Source organism: Lissotriton helveticus, chromosome 4_2 (genome assembly GCF_964261635.1).
Source record: "Lissotriton helveticus chromosome 4_2, aLisHel1.1, whole genome shotgun sequence".
In the NCBI taxonomy this organism is placed as follows: domain Eukaryota; kingdom Metazoa; phylum Chordata; class Amphibia; order Caudata; family Salamandridae; genus Lissotriton; species Lissotriton helveticus.
Genome location: NC_136064.1, coordinates 75,250,524 through 75,269,220, shown reverse-complemented (window position 1 = coordinate 75,269,220; position 18,697 = coordinate 75,250,524). Strand labels below are relative to the sequence as shown.

At 44.4% G+C, this 18,697-nt stretch overlaps 1 pseudogene; it reads left to right on the top strand.

The window, feature by feature from the left end:
* Positions 1-4,386: 4,386 nt before the first annotated feature.
* LOC144752042 (large ribosomal subunit protein eL30 pseudogene) lies at positions 4,387-4,785 on the top strand (annotated as a pseudogene).
* The last annotated feature ends 13,912 nt before the right edge of the window (positions 4,786-18,697 follow it).

The following is an 18,697-nucleotide window of genomic DNA, read 5'->3' as shown; positions in this document are numbered from 1 at the left end:
GATGGTGGATGGAGGAGGACTGGCCGAAGGTGATCCTACCAGCTTGGTTTTTGAAGATCATCTTCAGGGACACTTAGGTATTACACATTCATGGACGTCAGTCCTAACATGAAGGACAGCCATCCTGTTCTAGCATTGATACACTGGAGACAGGATTTAATTACAGTAGAGCTTCAATTCAGGTTAACTTGTTGTCGCGTAGTTCCTATAAACCTATATAGGATCTGCCCGTTTAGACAACAGACTGTGGGATTGGTGTCCAGACTGATTCCAGACCCCCCCACCGGGTATGTTAGCATGCATACCAGCTAGTTCACAGTACCACTGTAAGCCCATCTTACCAAGGAGAGAACAGTTCTTGGCAACTATCGAACATGACAACTCTGTCCCATCAGGGATCGTGGAAACAGTGCAATATTTTTTTGCTCAGTCACTCGTGCTCACTTTGTCTCAGAAAGATACACAGAATAAACGGCGGGTACGTTTTCAATAAACATTTATTGAACCAGCGTCATTCTAGTGTAAAATAGGTGTGCTGAGACAACCATGAGACAGAAACAGATGTAAATTATTACAAGCACCAACAGAGTAAAAGGATGGTAGATTCCTACCATAGTGCTAAAACAATGAGTACAGGCAGGTCTAAAAATACATGACAGTAATAATGCATACTCCTACGATGCAACCCTAACTAGATGTACCTAAGTGTACCTAGCATGTGTCTGTGTAGAGCCAAGAATCCCTCAAGAAGGAAGTCAACCTCATTACCTGAAGTGAGAGACTGTGGGACCCAGTCTTGGTCTTGAGATGGACACCCCGCGAAGGATGTCAGACCACTGCTAGCTGGAGTGCTTGCATGCAGGAACCTCAGCGACTTGCGTCAGTGTGTCAGCATGGAAGTCCTGTTTCTCCTCTCCCTGCCTCAGCAAAGATATGTTTTTTATACACCCAAAGGGGTACACTCCGGAGATCAACCTTGCAGCGTCTTGTCGGACTAGGATGACGGAAATAATGACCCTTATGCATAGTTAATATGCAGGAGAAGGTAGTCTTGCTGAGATTCCAAGAATCCTCATGCATAATGAATGAGGCTAGTTTTCAGAGAAAACCCCATGTCATTCAAGCAGTACCATAACTAGGTAAAAGGTCAGTACCAAGAAACTTTATGTAGAGTAATGGCTGGGAAAATATAGGTGAAAGGTCTGGTTACAACCGGAGCCTATATCGGGGTACCTGTATGAAACATAACAATGCCTGTAGGTGTTTGCGCTAGTGTGAAAAGAAAAGGCCTGGCCATTTGTTCATTCTACAGTAAGCAGAAGCCAATTCTAGAACAAATCTGCACATTTTGGTGAAGAACACACAGGATCTCACAGTGGTTCACCAACCATTTTGAGACAACCTGCACTCAAACAAGTCACGGGCAGTTTGACAAAGGGCTAGTCTGATTGGCCAGAAGTATCCAAACAAAATGAGCCTAAGATATGGATCTTATGTGATTGGTTGAAATGCTGGCCTATCAGATAGTTAAAACAAGCTGTGTGAGGACTATTCTGATTAGCTGCTGGTAGTCAATCAGATTTTCTATAGGGAGGACTACAACTCTCTGGAAAGTGTTCTGCAGTCCAAGGAAGAACGGCCATCCTATGCTGCGTTTGAACAAAAACGAAATTAATTTCACTAGCAGGACTGCACAATGGAATTTAGTAGTCTTGCAAACTGATTTTTGCTCCGCAGAAGGACTAAAAATGGGAATATTTTGCAAGTTTTGCTTTTTGGTGTAAATGTTCATCCACCCCTACTCCAGAGGATCATAACTATGCTGTCCCTAACCCTGTGGGTCAGAAGTTACAGTTTGCATTTTTTGTGTAGCACATTGTTCATTAAGTCCTTGGATTCTTGACCCTGGTATGTACACTGTTGCCTTCCGGCTGTGGGCTTTCCCAGTAGCAGGAGGTCTCCTGCTGACCCTTAGGACATTTCCAAGTGTTTGCTTTTGTGTGTTAAGGATCAAATATTTTTTCTTTTTTGTTTAAACTCAATTGTTTGACATATAAGGCCATGTAACTTGATTAATCACTCTGGTTAGCAAAACCTGTATAATATCTCTTGGTGAGAGTTTCCAGCAGCAGGACTGTGCTCCAGCAGAAAACGCCCTGTTGATTGGAGGATGCAACAATCATATGAAGTTTAATTGGAACATGAACCACCTTCTGGAATTCCCTACCGGGATATCTTTGGATGGTTCCTGAATAAGTAGTATTTAAAAACAGTTTTAAAAAATAAGTTTGAAAAACGTGGTTAGCTTGTTTAATCTCTGTAGTTTTACTATCTGCATTTTGATTCCATCTTCAATTCTTTATGGAGTTTCTACATGTTATAAAGCAGCTCTAAGCTGACTTCCTGATTTGTACTAAAGGAATATGCAAATAAGCCTAAATATAAAATGAAAGGAAAAGTAGCATTGGGTGTGAGAAATTGACATGCAATGCAGATCCTAGGAATTGAGGACCTGATTCATAAACTGCATTGTGAAATACCTAAAATAGTTCCACAGTAGCACAACTAAAGCCACAGCCAGACACCTCCCCCTCTCCCATCATCTGTGCGGACATCAACACCATGGGGGGGAGATCACTGCACACATATGTATACATTTTTGTGGAAGGAACAATGGGAGAGGCTGAAAATGTGAAATACTTCTAAATGGGAGGGGTATAGAAATTTAAGGAGGAGTTTATAAATTAACATGCAAATTAAAAAAAGACACTGACAAAAGAGTAAGACCAATGCTACTCTCAGATTACATTACTATGGCATATTGGTATCAAAACAGGCTCAAATGTACTCCAGCATAGTCTTGGAGTAAGTCAAGCACCATTGCCACTCACAGATACTGAAACACCCCCCCCATAGAAAACAATACAGACAGGCAAATAAGATACCCCCGCATAGGAACTAATGTAAACGTAATTAAATTATGTTGACTCAAATGATATATATATATATGTATAATTATTACATATTTATTTTAAATTGCATAAATAAACTTACTATATAATAATTAGGTTTAACTTCTAAATGTTTAAAAAAATGTAAATAATTTAAATAAATTCAGTATGTAAATGTTAACAACATTCTCTACATGTTAAATATAAATAAAGCTAGAGAGAGTGGATGTTTTGATTATTAGTTAAAATGATTAATTAAATGAATATATTTAAATTAATCATTCAATACACATTTAATGTGATAAGTTAATGTAATGTACCATTTTATTGTATTCCCTTTATGTTAATAAGAACTATTTTAAATTAATGAACTTTTATAGAATATATATAAAAAAAGGATTTTCTTTAAAGAATATTAAAAGTTAATAATCTACCCAATGCTTCTCATAGGGAGCTATACATGTGCACAGTTACTAGAAGTAACCTTACACTCATAAATCCTGTTGTAGGCGGCTCTACCCCTTGATCTGAGATGCTGGAGATATGTGAGTGTGCACCTGAGTGTACATGTTCACTTGGAAAGGGGGAACAGCAAATAAGTGTAGATTTTCACCTAGGTGTAGCTGTAAATATACATGTGAGTAAAAAAACAGTGCTTTGTAAATTCATCATGTAACGCTGAGCATTTTGTAATGTTAGTCCAGAATATCTGTGGCTAGACTCATTACCGCCACACCAAAGTATGAGTCAATCTCAGCCAAAATAAAAATGCTTCACTGGTTAACAGTCAAAAAAAGAACTCAATTTAAGTTTCTCTGCTTGGTTGTTAAAGCCCTGCATGGAATTAGCCCTGAATTCCTCAAACACCGGTTCAAATGGTATTTACCTAAGAGAACACTGCGGTCCTCCAATGCAAAATTTGTAGATGTCCAACGGGTTAAAAAAGTCAACTGGGGTGGCAGAAGTTTCACGGTCAATGCAGCCAAAGCTTGGAATACTCTTCTTCTGGAACTTAGAAATATGACCAATCGTCTGCCATTTAGGAAAGCACTCAAAACATGGCTTTTCGCGAATTGATCCGCTGTATTTCTCTCTCCTGCCCTTGCCCAAGTTGTTTCTTCACATTGCGCCAGGACACCTCCGGGTATCAGTTTGCGCTCTATAAGTACTCATAACATTAACATTAACAACATGCAAAGTCCCATCAAATGTTTTGAAAATAAAGTTTTTTTTCTCAGCCCTGAGTTTGGGGGTGAGATGGAACATTATCAGGTATTATAAGTTTAACCCCTTCCACGCTCATGACGAGCTGGGCTCGTCATGAGGTAGCCTCCTCGCACGCTCATGACGAGCCCAGCTCGTCATGAAACATGGGAATAAGTAAATCCCAGCACAGGAGGGGAAAATGCATAGCATCGATCTGGTTAAAGCGTCAGGATGGTGGCCGTCAAGAAGATGAAAAGGTCCCTTGAGTCTATCAATTCTAGGCTCCAACTGGTAATGAAAAGTGGCAAGTATGTGCTGGGATACAAACAAACGCTGAAAATGATTCGCCAGGGGAAAGCCAAACTGGTTATCCTTGCCAACAACTGCCCTGCTCTGAGGAAGTCTGAGATCGAGTATTATGCCATGTTGGCAAAGACTGATGTGCATCACTACAGTGGGAACAACATTGAACTGAGCACAGCTTGTGGAAAATACTACAGAGTATGCACATTGGCAATCATTGATCCAGGTGATTCCGATATCATTAGAAGCATGCCAGAGCAGACTGTCGAGAAGTAAAATCTATGCGACTTTTGTTCTAAATAAAACTGGTTTCACAAAAAAAAAACATATAGTGAATATCCTAGGTAACACCTAGGATGGAAATAAACATTAACTCAATTGGTGATTTTAGAAATATTTTGGTGCACCGAGTCCATAGCAATGCTGCGACTGGACCAACTAGAGGTTTATTTATTTTTTATTTTTTTTTATTTTAAAGAGCTTTATATAGCGCTGGTTAGACCCGAAGGTATCAGAGCGCTTTACATGAGAATAAACAATGTAACAGAAAAAGATCGACAACTACACAATACATCAAAAAATAGGCAATACATTGGGAGAGGAGAGAAAGGAGAGAGAAAAGTAGTGGAGGGGGCAGGGGAAGTGAGAAAGTGAGGATAAGGGAAGAGAGAACAACGAGAGACTAAAGGAAGTCTGTCTAAAGACCGACTGCTACTAAGATCAGGGACGGAAACTCCATTAACCTCACCAGACATATTCCTGGTAGGGCACCTGACCTGCATCAAAACCTACAGGGCTGAATCACTACATGCAACTGTGGGACAGTCTCACCAAAAACAATACAATGCCCACTGCACTGAGTTTAGAAAACTGCCCTTGAGCATCATCCTGCTTTGACTGCTGTTGGATTCCCAGTCTGATGCTTGGGGGTCATTAGGATGGCGGGCGGACTTTGCCCGCCTGCCATGCTCGTACAAAACAGGACCGCCCACCAAAGGAGCGGCGCTCCCGCCTTGAGCATTAGGATGCGCCCGCCACACAGGCGGGCGCATCCTGTATTTTTACCATTGCGGCGGGCGGTGCAGAAAGCGCCGCCCGCCACAATGGTAAAAAAAAACGTTGTGCATTTCAAAGCACAACATGACAGGCACCGCACGGTGCCTGCCATGTTGCACTTTGAAATGCGGGGGGTACTATAGTTACCCCCCATGTGCACCCCCAAAGCCCCGGACTCCCAGGGGGCCCGCAACGGGCCCCCGCAGGGAGTCTCCGCATGCCTTTCCGTGGCATTATTGCCGCCACGGAAAAGCATGTCAGGAAGGGCATCCTAATATGGCTGGTGGTGTCTGATAGACACCACCACCATATCATTCCTTTTCCGCCCCGACCGCAAGGCGACCGGGGCGGAAAAGCGGCAGACGGTCTTCCCGTCCGCTGAAGTCCCCCCCGCCATCCTAATATGGTGGGGGGTCTTTAGTGCAACGATGTCGGGCAGATTGCCCCCGCCAGGCTGGCGGTGGCTACCGCCAGCCTGGCGGGGGCAATCCGCCCGACATCGTAATGGGCCCCTAAGTATCAGGAGCTATGCATCGTTTCCTCTACTCGCAGGTGAAGAGGCTCTAACCTAGCCAGATCTTGACATGTCAGAAACAAGAAATCGGGAGGTACTAAGTCGCTATGCTTGAGATGTGGTTAATAAAGCTACCAGTACTGTAAGTTAAGAGTGCGGTTACCCAATTATAGGCCGTACACCGCGTTTTGGAGCTACGTGAAACTATCAGACTCCCAGCAGATAGCTGAAAAAATCCTATAATTTTGACAAGTAGCTGTGTTATTAACTCTTCAAAATAGTATTAGGAGGTGAAGGAGGTTTAATGAAATTCAGAAATCATTGTCTACCCATAGACATTTAAAGGAGAGAACCTTGTTTTGAACTTAGCACATCATAGCCCAGTTTCAGCCTTCTGTAAGCACTGCATACAGGTATTACCAATACTCAATAAAAATAAGTCTTCTGAGTGAGTAGAGTGTTTTCAACCTCAGTCTACACAAGTTCTATAGCTGATTTGCCTTTGAGGATTCAACTGAGTTTTGGTGCACTTCCCTTCACACTGGGTCCAAATTATCTAAATGTTCACCATCAGGCTTAACTTTGTCATGCATGCGGCTAAGTAACACAGCTCATGTAGCCAACTGACATACCCTTAGAACGCTGTAATCACTCATCCTTACAGACAGGACCGAATGGATGCACGCGCCGGGTCAAAATACTGCAAATGCATCAGGAAGCTGCTGGCCCCATTGGTAGCAGAGCTTTGGCATGGCCAAGAGAAGACAGGATAGCAAGATTTTCACAGGCAATAGAAAAGTTGACGACGGATAGCTATTTAGGAGCTTGGCTGTCAGCGTGTATGATGTGTAATTTTGATTGGCAGGTTGACTGAGGGGGTGGAGTGTATCTGAGGTCTACCTGGTCTGAAAGGAAGAGTCACCGCAAGGACGGTGAGGGCTAGCAGCCAAAGTTTTCAGTTACCAACTCTGATACAGCGCCTTCTGCCTGCACAGTATGAGCTGCACTCATACCGCTGTGGAATCCTTCCTGGCTTTTCCATGTGAAATGTCCACTCCTGGGCACCCCCAAGGTGAAGCCAGGCATCCCAGCGCTGCTGGGGCCATTGTGGAGATTAAGCAAGCTATTGCCCAGAGTCACAGAGTGGGACCGATGATTAGACTAGGCACCGAGGCGAGAATTATCAGGTCCGGGGAGATTGAGTCCAAGAGCCGCTGAGGCGGGAATTGAACCCTGGTCCCGGGCCAGACCTCTGCATCAGGGTCTGCCGCTTTAACCATTGAGCCACGCTTCTCCTTTAGTATGTGTTCTTGTGCCTTAAGAGTTATATTCAAATATAGCTTAAAATTCAGCCCATGCTACCAGATCAGTCTATTAAAACAAGCGTTATATTGCAATCGATCTATACAAATAATAAAGTGGTCTGAAATTCTTGAATTTCTTATCAACAGTTCAGTTTTGACCTTTATTTATATCAGCTATTTTTACTTCCTCGTACCTTTATGGCTCGGTTCTTGAATCCCAGCAAGAGATGCCTCGGTTTCTTTGGTAACACTGGATCATTCTGTCTTCTTTTATTAATTAATAATTTCAATTTGGTGCTGCCTTACTCTGCGATCAAGGAACAACCAAGGGCCTTGCCTCCACTCAGAAAGGCTGAGCCAATAATGAACAAACCACCACAGATACTAGTACTGAGCTCTAATTGCCAATTGTTTTTAGCTCTAAGGCCAATGTAAATATATCATTGGTTCCACGAAAGGTCATTTTCTCAAGTCTGTTTTATTTTCAAAACTTAGTCTTATTTTTCGATAACTACAAATAGAAAAGCATAACTCACCAATAGACAAAATACAACAACACAACACTTATTGTTTTTCAAAATCCGCTGCTTAACCCCTCCCATGCTGATGACGAGCTCATCATGGCCGTTAGAATGCTCACACATGGGGATAATTCCCTTTCTGTGCTGGGCGTTCTAAGGAACGGGCGTGGCCGTGACGAGCTCAGCTCGTCATGAGCACACGAGCACTGTGCCTCAGGACGAGCTGAGCTCGTCACCAGCACCGGGGCACTGTGCGCGTCCTCCCCCCACCCCCCAGCACAGAGGGGGAATTTCCCCCGCAGTGAAGGGGTTAATGTGAGGTTCCGTGAATTCTGAACCCGTGTTTTAAATGTCATGGTTCCGTTACGATTTTGGTAACAATGAACCGTAACTAATGAGTTCGGCAAGTACAAGTGTTTTCGCCATGGTCCACACAAGGATTCACAGTGTATTTGAAGATTCCGTTCCGAACCTTGGTTTCCATTTTGTGCAAGACAGCCATTTTGTGGTTGCCCTCACATAGGTCAATGACTGCGGCTGACTGGGTCTTTAAGACCTGTGCCCTTTTGCTGGGATTTGTGCTGACTTCTACATGACCCGAAGTGAACTGACCTCGTTGCCTGAAGCCGACCTTGCTGAGCCAGTTCTTGCCCGCTAGCTGATCAAGACTAAAATCAGATCGCAGGACATCGTAAAGTTTTACTACACACAAATATGCCTTATCCTACTCTTACCTGTTTCTGTTTCTTTCTTTATGGTCTATTTATGATATGGGTTGTGGCCTCTTTTATTATGGGTTCATTTGGCCTGACTAAAGAAGAATGTTGGGTTTGTCCGATGATTGATCATGGGCCGGACAACTGAAAAGTGGGTTTTACCATCATGCGATACTTTTGGTGTGGATACATGTGATTGGACAGTTCGTAAATATTAGGTGTTTGTCTGGAATGTGATTTTTGGCATAAAAAGGGATGACTTGCTTTGTAAAATTGAGCAGTCTCCTGAGAACTCATACCGTGATGATTTCTAGGACTTCTGTTACTGGCTGCAGTCAATAAAATCTATATTTGACGTCACCACGAAGAGTCCCGTGTCTCTGTATTCTAAGACAGGTGAACCCGAAGACTTTGGGCGTGCCCCTGGCGCCCCCGGGTCCTAAATAACCTGGTTCTTCAGTTGGCGCCCAACGCGGGGCGACATCAAGCGGTACCGGTCCGAGCCTGAAGATTGTGTGGAGCTTCGTGAGGAAATTCCGGAAGAAGGGCCCCCACTCCATCGACCCCGGTATGTCGAACGTGGTCTGAAGGTCTTTGCTGCGAGGTTTCCCGCTTTCTAGACGGCTACGAAGGACCGCTGCCCTGACTGCTGCCCTGTCTTGGACCCCCCTTTGTGCAGCTTTGTAAGGCGAGACGATAGACGGGCCTTCTGGTGACGTGACTGATACCTTAGTTAAGTATACGTGGGTCGCTCCCAGTTCTTTGTTGTTCTTTGTTTTTTGGTTCTTTGGATACTTAGTTTTTGGGTCTTTGATTTGGGTATTGCAATTTCCAAAGCCGAGGGACTCGTATATTTGCGAGACTATCGTTGTAGATAATCCCTTGAAGTTTGAAGCTAGATTAGTGAGCGCAGATGCCTAGTTTTAGCAAAATTAGGAGGATATACTGTTGTGGTTGTAACAGGGATTCCTCCAGTTGGAACACCGACTTATGAACTCTATTCTAAACACGGCGTGGGCCCCATTACGTTATACTGAGATTTTAGATAATTTAGAAACGAAATTGTTCAGAAAGAAAGCCCGGCCGGCAATGTTTGACTCCTTTCGCCTTTGACGTAAAGAAGCCAGACAACGAGAAATCAAACAAGCTAAAAGGGATAAGAGAGAAAAGGGGTTGTCGATAATGCAAGCTGCCAAGCAGTTTAAAGAAGACAAAGAAGATAAAGCAACTGAGGTATTAGATAGGCAACATAATATGGCTATTGATAAATGTTATCCAGCATTGCCACCTCTTCTTGAGAAGGCGACAAAGGACCCTGAAAAGGACCCTTTAATGTCACATCTATTGAGATTACCACCCCCTTATGCACAGAATGCTACGGCACCTCCTCCACCTCCAGTTGTTCCACCTCTTGGTGCTGCTCAACCGCCCGCTCCTCCTCAGTTGGTTTCTCCTCCTACGGCGCAGCCTCCTCTGGGGCCGCCGACTTTGCTATCAGTTCTGCCTCAGACTTCTTCATCTTACTCTCCTGTACCTTTCGATTTCTCTTCCTAACACTGCTACGTTTCTATCACCTCAAAATACTTTGTCTCCTGTCCTTATGGCAGCTTCTCCTTCTGCTCGGCAAAGAATGACTGAAACTGTTACTGGTCTTTTGTCTCCTTTCTTTGGGTCATCGAGTAAGACCCCCGTTTCTGCGCATAAACAACTGCGTAGTCAGTTACCTAGTCCCGAAGAGCGGACAGTGTTGGACCTCCTGGTTCGCAGGTGGATTTCGAATGTTTCGAGGTATGATTTAGAGTCAGTTATGGATGTCTTCCTGCAGTGGGAAGCACCCAAGCAGGGATATGTGTTTGATGTAATGTGTACTTTCCTCCGTGAGGAATGGGCAGATAATGATTTGGGTTCAGTCCCGGTAGAGTTGCTAAATGTCCCGTATGAGTTTGCGAAAGGGACGATAGTGGTTCCCGGAATTGAGGATGCAGCTGCGATGGTACTTGCGTTTAGGAGCGATTTCCCTTCTCAGCGACTGTTTGAGCCTGATTCCGCAGTTAGGAGAAAGGTACGACAATATCCAATGAGAGAGGTTCCCCCAGTTTGGAGAGAAGGGGACGCAAACGCTAATCCGCCTGTTATGCCTCATTTTCAGAGAGTATGGGTACATGTGCCATGGAAGAGAGTAGAAGTTTTGGCCCTTAAACAGTCTTTACCTGATCCCCGTAAGAATCCAGCTGGCTATTACAAATAATTGTCCCAGACAGTTGACGCATGCATCATGAATTTAGCCGACATAGATATGCTGTTGGGTAACGTAGTACCTCAACCTCTATGGGCAAAGATTCGTCATGAGGATCATGCGATTGAATTAGGTGACTCGTGGGCCAATATTACTGCTGCGGACGCTAGACAAGTTGGTGGTTCTAAGCCTGAGCCTCTAGTGGCAGATCTACCTGGCAGAATTATAAATCTTATGAAAACGATGATGCCAGCGTTACGAGTAAATTGGGACAAGTTAGCAGCATGTAAGCAGAAGAAGGACGAAAGTGTATCTGATTTCTTCGCTAGGTTTGAAGAGACATTTATAGATCATAGTGGTCAAGATATGAGTACGGAAGGTGGACAAAGATTGTTCGTAGATAAGTTTGTATTTAACTTACTTCCTGAACTGTGTAATAAGTTGAAAGATTCTGAGAGTTCTTGGGCTGTTTCCTCGTCGGCCCAGATATTGGCGACTGCACAGTACTATGAGAATAGGGATAAGGACGAGAAAGAAAGAGTAGAGAAAAAGACGAAAGACTTAAAGACAAAGGTTCTTTTGCAGCAGGCGTATCCGCCTCGCTCAAATCAACAAGAGTTACAGCAACGCCCACAGTTTCAGCAACCTCCATCGTTTCAGAGACCGCAACAGAAAGCTGGGTATTTTCCTCCAAGACCACCTTTGGGCTTGAATCAGTGTGCGTATTGTAGGGAGGAAGGTCATTATAAAAATGAGTGTCCTGTTTTACGACAGCGCGCGAGTGGTATACTGGCCCCGAGAGGTCGTGGTGGTTTCCAGCAAGTGTCTAGGGGTAGAGGACATGGTGCGTTTCCTCAGAACGAACGTTCCTTTCCCCCACAAAATTCTATGAATTGTTTTGATCAACAGAACATTGCATCTGGTCAGTCGACTCAGTACTATGTTGATGACTATTATGTCGAGAGTGAGAATGCTGACTATAATGATTGCTAGGACAGCCATGGACAAAGAGAGGGAGTAGTGTCGGTTCCAGTAGATCAGAGTGGGCCTTATGTTGCAGTAGTTACATCAGGTGTGGTAGCGCCTTTTCTTTTGGATACCGGTGCAGCGAAGAGTTCTATCATGCACTCTAAACTCCCTGGTGCACCTTTGTCTGGCTTAACGAATGTCTCGGTAGGATTCTCTGGCGCCCCAGTTCCTAACCCAGTTTCTAGTCCGTGTCTCTTTCTATAGGGCCATGTGAGTTGGAAGCACCTCTCATTTTAACGACAGGTTGTGGTGAGAATTTGTTGGGTTTGGATTTGTTGAAAAGGTTGAATGAAACATTGCATTGTTCTCCTACGGGAGTACAGCTTACATTGGGTAAGAAAGTGATCTCTCTGATGTATTTGTCTAAAGATCGGCTTCCACAGGAATTACGTTCTCTCCCTGATACTCTTTGGGCTACTGGTCCTTATGATGTGGGTCTTTTGGAGATTCCACCTTACGTTGTAACGCTTAAAGCGAATGTTAAATTGCCACGCATTCCCCAATATAGGATTTCTAGCGATGGTGAAAGAGCGCTTTTAGCAATCATTTATGATTTGATTGAGAAAGGTGTGATTGAAGAAACAAGAGGTAATGTGTGTAACAGTCCCGTTTTGCCTGTCCTGAAGCGCACTGACTCCTCTCAGCCACCTGTCTACAGGTTTGTGATCGACCTTCGAGAAGTTAATAAGATTGTTGTGCCACAGTTTCCTGTCGTTCCGGACATTACTGATTTGCTGACTATGATTCCTGCTTCAGCTGCCTGGTTTTCGGTTATAGATCTGAAGAATGCTTTCTTCAGTATTCCAATTGCCGAGGAGAGTAGAGATATTTTTGGCTTCTCTTTAGGAGGCCGAAGCTTCCGGTTTAAGCGCGCTCCTCAAGGCTATTGCGAAAGTCCTTCCATTTATAGCCAGGCTTTGAAAACTCAGCTTCATACACTTGTGTTGCCTGCTGGTACTGCTCTTATTCATTATGTTGACGATTTATTAGTGGGCGCTGATGATGAGAAAACTTGTAAAGAAGCTACTATTTCTTTGTTGCAACATTTGTTTGACTTGCATCATAAAGTGTCACCTTCAAAGTTGCAGTATTGTCGCCAGGAGGTGACCTACTTAGGTCATCTCTTGTCGAAGGAGGGAAGAAGGTTGACCCCAGAACGAATTCAAGCGATTGCTCGAATGACTGTGCCAAGTACGCAGAGAGAGGTACGTGCTTTTCTGGGTATCACGTCATATTGTAGACAGTGGATTCAAACTTTTCTTTGTTGGCAAAACCTCTGTTGGCATTGACTTGTAAGGATACACCGAACCCTCTTCCTTGGTCTGACGATTGTCAGAAAAGTTTTTCTGAGTTGCGTGATGCATTGTGTTCTGCTCCAGTGTTGGGAACTCCTGACTACAGTAAGCCTTTTACACTCTATGTCCACGAGAGAGAGGGTTGTGTATTGTCTGTTTTGACTCAACAATTCGGTGATAAGCAGCGTCCATGTGCGTATTTCTCGTCCACATTAGATCCAGTAGCTAGAGCGTTGCCAAGTTGTTTAAGAGCTACAGCGGCAGCGGCTGTTTCTATCCGACAGTCTGCTGGATTGGTGATGGATAACACGTTGGTTGTGATGGTTCCACATGCAGTGGATACTCTGTTAAATAGAACCAAGACTCAGCACCTTACTAGTGCGAGGTTGTCGGGTTATGAGTTGATGCTTTTGGCTAGTCATGTGCACATCAAGCGGAGTAATATATTGAATCCAGCGACATTGTTGCCGATTTCTGTGGACACAGATTGTCAGGAACAGCATGATTGTTTTCTTAGGACGGAGGAGGAAATGAAGGGGAGAGTCGATTTAAAAGATACTCCTCTTTCGGATCCGGATGGTACGCTATGAGTTGATGGGTCATGCTACAAGCTTCCAAATGGCGATACGACTGCGGCGTATGCCGTGACGACATTATGTACGATTGTTGAAACTGCACGAGTGAGCTATAATGTGGCACAAGCAGCAGAGTTGATTGCATTAACGAGAGCGTGTACTTTATCTGAGGGAAAGAGAGTGAATTTGTATACCGATAGTCAGTACGCGTTTGGTGTAGCACACAGTTTTGGACGCTTGTGGAAAGAAAGAGGATTTCTCACATCGAATGGGACTAAGATCCAACTTGGGCAGTTGGTGAATGAGCTTCTTGAGTCACTTACTTTGCCGAAGCAAGTTGCGATTGTGAAGTGTAGTGCTCATCGAAAGGTTACGGATGATGTTGGTCGTGGTAATGCGTTTGCGGATGAAGTTGCGAAAGAAACAGCGAGAAACGCGATGAGTCGAATGTACGTTGCAGGCCCTGTGAGATGGATTGGTGCAGCTGGAATGTGTGAGGATACGATTGAGAGTGTGAAATCAATTCAGGCCGAAGCTACTGAAAAAGAAATGAGTGTGTGGAGAGAAACTACGGGTAGATTGGATTCGACTGGTTGTTGGGTGGAGTTATCAGAACACCAAAGATGGATGTTGCCAGATGCATATGTGCTTGCGGTGGTTACGATGGCACATGGGTTGTCTCACATTAGTGCGAAAGGAATTTGTAAGTTGTTGGCTCCAGTGTGGGAGAATGGTGGGATTCCCAAATGTGCGGAGAATGTGGTCAAGAATTGTATGGTGTGTTTGATGTATAATCCTGGTAAGGGAACTCCAACCCCAGCTGGTCACTTTGTGCCTCCGACGTATCTGTTCGAGGTTCTGTATTTTGATTTTATCCACATGGAAAGATGCAACAATTTGGAATACGTCCTTGTAGTTGTTTGTGCCTTTTCTAGATCGGTAGAGGCATACCCCCTAAAAGATAATACTGCCTCGTCCACAGCTAAAGTCTTGCTCAAAGAATATTTCCCTAGGTTTGGGTTGCCAAGGATGGTGTGGAGTGATAACGGAAGTGAGTTCGTGGGGAAGATCATGAAGAGAGTGTGTGAGGGTTTGGGCATAAAACAAAAATTTCATGCTGCAAATCATCCCCAATCAGCTGGATTAGTGGAATGTTACAATGGCACTTTAAAGCTGAAGTTAGCCAAAATTCAGGCGAGTTCTGGTCTCCAATGGCCCGATGCTTTGCCGTTGGCACTTTTGTCAACTAGAACTACAGTGCATTCCCGAATCGGACTTAGTCTGTATGAAATCGTTTTTGGTCCACCGGCAAATGTGTGAGGAGTGCCGAGACCAACAAAATTTAGTGATATTAACTATCCTGTGTTGGTATCTACAAGAACATCCGTAAAAGTCTTTGGGAAGAAAAATTGGATCCACGGCGTGCACTGTAAGAGGGTACCTTTACCTCTGCCGTACGACCGTGGATCCTCGAAGGTATTGCAGACACCGAGACTGAAAGGTTACCAAAGTTCACACCGTTCAGCGACGCTGAGTTGGTATGGAGAGGGTCTGAGAAAGAAGACGATGATGTCTTACAAGCAGCTGTGCCTTCATCTTTGAGATTGGACACCACCGAGCCTGAACTGTTATTTCAAAACCAGACAGAGCCTGGTAAAAAACGTTATAATCTACGACCTAGAAATAATGGACCTTTTTTTGATTTTAGAACTGCACTCTCTCAGCCAAAAAACTGTTTTGATCTTTTTTTTCCTTTTTCCAACCGCCATCCGGGTTCAGCTGTAGGGTCGCGGTGTAAAGACTTGGGATTGCAGCCGTGTAGACACAAGGTTGACGGTTCTGGTCGGTCTTAGGGCGTTCCCTGGGCTGACAGACGCACTCCTTAGCAGAAGAAAACCAACCGCAGCCCAGTTAGAGGATGGAGTTTTTTGGGATCCAGAGAGCTGCTGAGAAAATGAACTTTAAGATGAAACTATGTAGAATAATGCATAGCAAATATTTTCTGATTACATGTATTCTGATGTTTTTTAGCATGACGTTACCTTTGGTGGGTTGGATTGTTTTTTCTACTCAATTGACTTCTGCACCCATTTCTCACCCTACGACTTTTCCTACTACTACTTCTTTGCATTCTTTTCACATCTTACCCGAACACGAGCAGATTAGAAGGTCAGAATTTGTACATAACACATTCGTACAGCTACTGCATCAACATCAGTTGGTGGTGAACATTACTAATTGTTGGGTGTGTGGTCTTATGCCACATACTACAGATAGAGTTGTTCCCTATCTGATCTTACCGTTTAGTCAGAATGGGTCGTTATGGGCTTTCCAGACGATGTTCATTTATGCCCTGGAAGTCTATGCTCTGCATTCCATGAGAGATAACTTGAGTAATCAGGCCTTGGTGAAGGGAGTTATGAATATGAGCAGAGATATCGATAGTACAGGACTATTCCCAAGGAAGAGTTATCGGCTTATGTTGGATGGAACACGACCGGATACAGTGTTAGTCTGAGTGAAAAGCAGAAACGAAAGAGGTCACCTCCGATTTGGATCGTACCCCACCGAGGTCAATTCTGTCTGCAAGGTAATGGCAAAAATCCGAAAGCTCAGCTGGGCAAGAGTGTTTGTACCCAGACGTATGTTTTTACGTCTCAATCTTCCCCGCCGTTTTTGGCAGCTAAGGGCACGTATTTTGTTTGTTACAACAGAGCATACACATGGTTGCCCCCTGATTTTTCAGGAACGTGTTATGTTGGATACTTGTTGCCTCCTACGTATACTGCTGCTGCAGATTACCACAAGACAAGAGTTGTTAGAGGTGTCTTCAGTCGGGAAGATACCGCTGGACAGGAAGTGGGAGACTTCTTTGAGGGTTTCTTACCGGTTTGGGGACCTATGGCTAACAGTAGAGGCTTACGGCAATTGACGAGAGTGGTTGAATCTACCATAACCGAAACTGCTGGTGCCCTTAGTAATCTGACAGCTGAGCTTCAAGCGGATCGCCTTATGACGTTACAGAATCGTATGGTTTTAGACGTCATACTCGCAGATCGAGGTGGAGTCTGTAAAGTGATCCAATCGAGTTGCTGCGTTTTGATTCCAGATAATGCTCCGACGGTATACGAGGCCATTTCCAGGTTACATAAGATCTCCGAATCTATACATGTGGACGAAGGAGATTGGTCGTTAACTGGATGGTTTTGGGGACTGTTATCCGATTGGGGATGAAGATTCTGATGATCATTGATGCGGCTCTAGCAGTTCTTTTCTCACGTTGTCTTTGTGTACAGTGCGGTCCTGCCATATGTGGCCTTTGTGCTACTACGTGTGTCAGGAGACCGCCTGTCTCGAGAGATACACAGAGAAACAAGATAATGCTTCAACAGCACCTTGGTGATCTGATGAGAATTGAGATCGACTCCGATATAGACTGAGTAATTGCCTATGTATGGGCAAAAGGAGGGACTGAGGTTCCGTGAATTCTGAACCCGTGTTTTAAATGTCATGGTTCCGATTTTGGTAACAATGAACCGTCACTAATGAGTTCGGCAAGTACGAGTGTTTTCTAAGCATGGGCGGATTTTGCGAATTGGCAATCCGCGAAATTGCGTATTTACGGATTCGCAATCCGCAAAATCCGCAAACTCTCGTGAATTTTGTGGATTATTTTTTGTGTTCGCAAGTGTTTCTGCCATTTCGCAAGGGTTTTTTTACCAGTTCGCAAACGCGAACTTACTTGTTGGGTAGCAATGGTCGCGACCATGTTGTTTCTACGTCTGGTTCATCACAGCACCCTCTGTTTCACCACTGCCACCCTCTGTTTCACCACTGCCACCCTCTGGCTCACCCATGCCACCCTCTGGTCTCACCCATGCCAGCCTCTAGTTCATCACTGTAGATTATGGGGGGAAAAGCACACCTGCCCTGCCTCAACTGACATGAATGAATTAGGGGCTGATTAATGTGTCACTTAATTTGAACTTCCAGGCTGGCACCTGCTTCCTTATCTGTAATCGCTTTCTGTTGCAGTGTAATTTTTTTAACAGGACCTTTGTTGTATACTTGTAGCTATTCTCTGAGCCTGCTGTGAGGGTCAGAGCAGGGTCATAGAATAGTTGCAAGTAGGCAACTGAACTCTGAAGGGGCCTCTCAGGAAGCACTACAGGGAATGGTTACTAATGATAAGATTGAACTTTTGCACCTGCTGAGTGCTTTCAGTTTTGTAAAATTCCAAATATCCAGCAGCATCCACAAAAAGTAATCCTTTCAGGTCAAGATCCAAATCAAAGTGACCAGCACATGAAGAAAGCACTGGGAGGAGCCTGCTGGACAGTATCAGGAAGTTGGAGACTGTGGGGCACTTCCTGCCTCCCACCCCCCCCCCCAAAAAAAAAATTGACTCCTGCAAAAAAAAAGTGCAGGCAAATGTCAACCTGAGGAGTTATTCTGATAAAAATCATAATTTTAAAGGTTTATGCTGCCTGCTGGTGGATTTCTTGTGCGAAATTGCAAATTTTGCAATCTCGCAATTGCGAGATTGTCGCTGCCCGCCGCATCTACGTGTTCGCAAGTGTTTACTCCCGCGAAATTGTATAGTATTCTAGTTGGCAAGTGCGACCAAGCAAAAAATCCGCTTCGCACGGATTTACGGATTTTCGGCAAGTTCGCGAGAGTTCGCGGATTGCGAATTTGCCGAAAATCCACAAAATCCGCAGGCGGAACGGATTTTACGCCCATGCTTAGTGTTTTCGCCATGTTACACACAAGGATTCACAGTGTATTTGAAGATTCCGTTCCGAACCTTGGTTTCCATTTTGTGCAAGACAGCCATTTTGTGGTTGCCCTCACATAGGCCGATGACTGCGGCTGACTGGGTCTTTAAGACCCGTGCCCTTTTGCTGGGATTTGTGCTGACTTCTACATGACCCGAAGTGAACTGACCTCTTTGCCTGAAGCCGACCTTGCTGAGCCAGTTCTTGCCCACT